General features: G+C 32.0%; 1 protein-coding gene across 1 annotated transcript in view; it reads right to left on the bottom strand.

Moving 5' to 3' along the window:
• LOC137634918 (protein bric-a-brac 1-like) overlaps positions 1 to 5,000 on the bottom strand; it is a 490,670-nt gene that overhangs the window by 452,823 nt on the left and 32,847 nt on the right. The window lies entirely within an intron of this gene.

Below are 5,000 nucleotides of genomic sequence, written 5' to 3'. Positions count from 1 at the left end.
ACAAAAAACGATTAAACAAATCTATGATAATGGTAACTTGCAATTTACAATTTACTGACGTCATATAAATAAGATGAAAAAAAGAAATGACTTCAAACAATACTGTGATAATGATAACCTACAATCTACAATTTACTGACGTCATATAAATAAGATGAAATTAAAATTTAATAAAAAAAAAATGACTTCAAACAATACTGTGATAATGATAACCTACAATTTACAATTTACTGACGCCATATAAATAAGATGAAATTAAAATTTACTGACGTCATATAAATATGATGAAATTAAAATTTACTGACGTCATATAAATAAGATGGAAAAAAAAAATACTTCAAACAATACTGTGATAATGATAACCTACAATTTACAATTTACCAACGTCATATAAATAAGATGAAATTAAAAAAAAAAAAAATACTTCAAACAATACTGTGATAACGATAACCTACAATTGACTGACGTCATATAAATTAGATGAAATTAAAACTTAAAAGAAAATGCCTTAAAACTAAAACAAACACACTATTTGCATATTCAATACATCTCGAATTATCTTAGATCACATTTGTCATTCTGACCATTCACGTCTACAACCTCAGCCTCAGCTCAACATTCGGGGGGAAAAAAATTCGTTAAAATTCAAAAGATATGGTTAAAAGGACAAGGAGAAGAGGGTAGCGCAGGGAGGGCAAATATGGGTATGTGCTTGGGGTAGGGGGGGGGGGGGTCAAGGGGACTACTGCTGCTACTTGGCCCACCATGAGACAATGCAGTTTTGCCACCGGGCAGATTTTTTTCCCTTTTTTTTTTATTTCCATTTTTTCGTTCATTTCTCAAAAGCAGACTCTTAACTTTTCAATTCTTTTGGACTCTCTAATTATGAGATATTTCTACTTTATTGATATTTCTACTTCAAGATTTTAACTAGAAGTCTCCAAGAAGCTGAGAAATCAACCATCATTTCCATTTTATAAATTCCACTTGCGCCCGCCGAACGAAACGAAGAGGCCTTTTCGAATTAATCATTATGACATCGGAGCCTACCGCTATGACAAACGGCCAAATGCCTAGGGCATCTCTGTCACACTAGGCCTATAAAAAACGCGCAAGTACCCTCCCCGTCCGAATCGGGAGAAAGCGTCCCTTGGAAGTTTCTCTTTGAAAGTGGAAAATGCGACATGGTGAGAAACTTGGCGTTCAGCCCACTGCTTTTCTTCAAACATTGTAAGGTGCCACTGGAAAAAATAACAAAGGGCGAATGGTAGAAGAGAAATCAGGGGAGAAGCGAAAGCAGATTTGGGTAGAAATGTAAGCACATTTGGGTAAGCACAGAGCCATTTTGGGGAGGGCGACGGAGTACTGAGGAATACTGGAACGTGTAAATTGCTTACCCTAAGCAAAGGAGAGAGAGAGAGAGAGAGAGAGAGAGAGAGAGAGAGAGAGAGAGAGAGAGAGAGAGAGAGAATAATGGCACATGAAATTATAAAATACATGAAAAACCCTATAGGTGATTGTGTATGTTTATAGATATTTTGTGCGTGCGTGCTTGTATGAGAGAGAGAGAGAGAGAGAGAGAGAGAGAGAGAGAGAGAGAGAGAGAGAGAGAGAGAGAGAGAGACAGCATATCGATATAAAAAGTTTTTTTCACGTCTAATCTGAAGAGGAAAGCTTATTTAAAGAACCGATCAACCAGAAGGATAAATAATTAAAACATTTCCCTTTTCAATTCCGAAAGCAAAATATGTTAGGAGGCTTCGGTTAACGAAAGGCAGAATCGTGGATTATTTCATTGGATGTGAAGAAATCCTTCACTACATAAAAAACAAGAAATTTAAATTTTTTTTACATTTTTACGTGTAAATTATTATTATTATTATTATTATTATTATTATTATTATTATTATTATTATTATTATCATTATTATTAGTATTATTATTATTATCATCATTATTACTAGCTAAGCTACAACCTTAGCTGGAAAAGTAAGACGCTAGAAGCCGAAGGGCTCCATGAGGGAAAGATAGCCCAGTAAGGAAAGGAAATGAGGAAATAAATAAATATGAGAAATAATTAATAATCAAAATAAAATATTTTGAACACAGTAACAACATCAAAACAGATATTCAATATATAAGCTAAAAACGACTTAGGTTAGCCCGTTTCAACATAAAATACATTTGCAGCAAGTTTGAACTTTCGAAGTTCCACTTTTGAAGAAGATTACAGGGAATATCCTTTAATTTGTTGAATAACTACAACCACATTATATATTACAAACATATTTAAGCTACAGAAATCCAATACCAGATTTAATCTCATACAGTATAAATCAGGTTTTGTAAATTCTCCTCTACTCTATTTCGAGTCAACAAGATTATAGGGAATATCCTGTAATTTGTCAAATAACCTCCACCAGATTATTACAAACATATTTAAGCCAAAGAAATCCAATACAAGATTTTATCTCGTACAGTATAAATCAGGTTTTGTAAATTCTCCTCTACTCTATTTCGAGTCAACAAGATTATAGGGAATATCCTGTAATTTGTCAAATAACCTCCACCAGATTATTACAAACATATTTAAGCCAAAGAAATCCAATACAAGATTTTATCTCGTACAGTATAAATCAGGTTTTGTAAATTCTCCTCTACTCTATTTCGAGTCAACAAGATTATAGGGAATATCCTGTAATTTGTCAAATAACCTCCACCAGATTATTACAAACATATTTAAGCCAAAGAAATCCAATACAAGATTTTATCTCGTACAGTATAAATCAGGTTTTGTAAATTCTCCTCTACTCTATTTCGAGTCAACAAGATTATAGGGAATATCCTGTAATTTGTCAAATAACCTCCACCAGATTATTACAAACATATTTAAGCCAAAGAAATCCAATATAAGATTTTATCTCGTACAGTATAAATCAGGTTTTGTAAATTCTCCTCTACTCTATTTCGAGTCAACAAGATTATAGGGAATATCCTGTAATTTGTCAAATAACCTCCACCAGATTATTACAAACATATTTAAGCCAAAGAAATCCAATACAAGATTTTATCTCGTACAGTATAAATCAGGTTTTGTAAATTCTCCTCTACTCTATTTCGAGTCAACAAGATTATAGGGAATATCCTGTAATTTGTCAAATAACCTCCACCAGATTATTACAAACATATTTAAGCCAAAGAAATCCAATACAAGATTTTATCTCGTACAGTATAAATCAGGTTTTGTAAATTCTCCTCTACTCTATTTCGAGTCAACAAGATTATAGGGAATATCCTGTAATTTGTCAAATAACCTCCACCAGATTATTACAAACATATTTAAGCCAAAGAAATCCAATACAAGATTTTATCTCGTACAGTATAAATCAGGTTTTGTAAATTCTCCTCTACTCTATTTCGAGTCAACAAGATTATAGGGAATATCCTGTAATTTGTCAAATAACCTCCACCAGATTATTACAAACATATTTAAGCCAAAGAAATCCAATACAAGATTTTATCTCGTACAGTATAAATCAGGTTTTGTAAATTCTCCTCTACTCTATTTCGAGTCAACAAGATTATAGGGAATATCCTGTAATTTGTCAAATAACCTCCACCAGATTATTACAAACATATTTAAGCCAAAGAAATCCAATACAAGATTTTATCTCGTACAGTATAAATCAGGTTTTGTAAATTCTCCTCTACTCTATTTCGAGTCAACAAGATTATAGGGAATATCCTGTAATTTGTCAAATAACCTCCACCAGATTATTACAAACATATTTAAGCCAAAGAAATCCAATACAAGATTTTATCTCGTACAGTATAAATCAGGTTTTGTAAATTCTCCTCTACTCTATTTCGAGTCAACAAGATTATAGGGAATATCCTGTAATTTGTCAAATAACCTCCACCAGATTATTACAAACATATTTAAGCCAAAGAAATCCAATACAAGATTTTATCTCGTACAGTATAAATCAGGTTTTGTAAATTCTCCTCTACTCTATTTCGAGTCAACAAGATTATAGGGAATATCCTGTAATTTGTCAAATAACCTCCACCAGATTATTACAAACATATTTAAGCCAAAGAAATCCAATACAAGATTTTATCTCGTACAGTATAAATCAGGTTTTGTAAATTCTCCTCTACTCTATTTCGAGTCAACAAGATTATAGGGAATATCCTGTAATTTGTCAAATAACCTCCACCAGATTATTACAAACATATTTAAGCCAAAGAAATCCAATACAAGATTTTATCTCGTACAGTATAAATCAGGTTTTGTAAATTCTCCTCTACTCTATTTCGAGTCAACAAGATTATAGGGAATATCCTGTAATTTGTCAAATAACCTCCACCAGATTATTACAAACATATTTAAGCCAAAGAAATCCAATACAAGATTTTATCTCGTACAGTATAAATCAGGTTTTGTAAATTCTCCTCTACTCTATTTCGAGTCAACAAGATTATAGGGAATATCCTGTAATTTGTCAAATAACCTCCACCAGATTATTACAAACATATTTAAGCCAAAGAAATCCAATACAAGATTTTATCTCGTACAGTATAAATCAGGTTTTGTAAATTCTCCTCTACTCTATTTCGAGTCAACAAGATTATAGGGAATATCCTGTAATTTGTCAAATAACCTCCACCAGATTATTACAAACATATTTAAGCCAAAGAAATCCAATACAAGATTTTATCTCGTACAGTATAAATCAGGTTTTGTAAATTCTCCTCTACTCTATTTCGAGTCAACAAGATTATAGGGAATATCCTGTAATTTGTCAAATAACCTCCACCAGATTATTACAAACATATTTAAGCCAAAGAAATCCAATACAAGATTTTATCTCGTACAGTATAAATCAGGTTTTGTAAATTCTCCTCTACTCTATTTCGAGTCAACAAGATTATAGGGAATATCCTGTAATTTGTCAAATAACCTCCACCAGATTATTACAAACATATTTAAGCCAAAG

This window comes from Palaemon carinicauda, chromosome 45, assembly GCF_036898095.1.
Source record: "Palaemon carinicauda isolate YSFRI2023 chromosome 45, ASM3689809v2, whole genome shotgun sequence".
Taxonomy (NCBI): Eukaryota; Metazoa; Arthropoda; class Malacostraca; order Decapoda; family Palaemonidae; genus Palaemon; species Palaemon carinicauda.
Note: the sequence above shows the minus strand (reverse complement) of the source record. Positions and strands in the feature narration are given on the sequence as shown.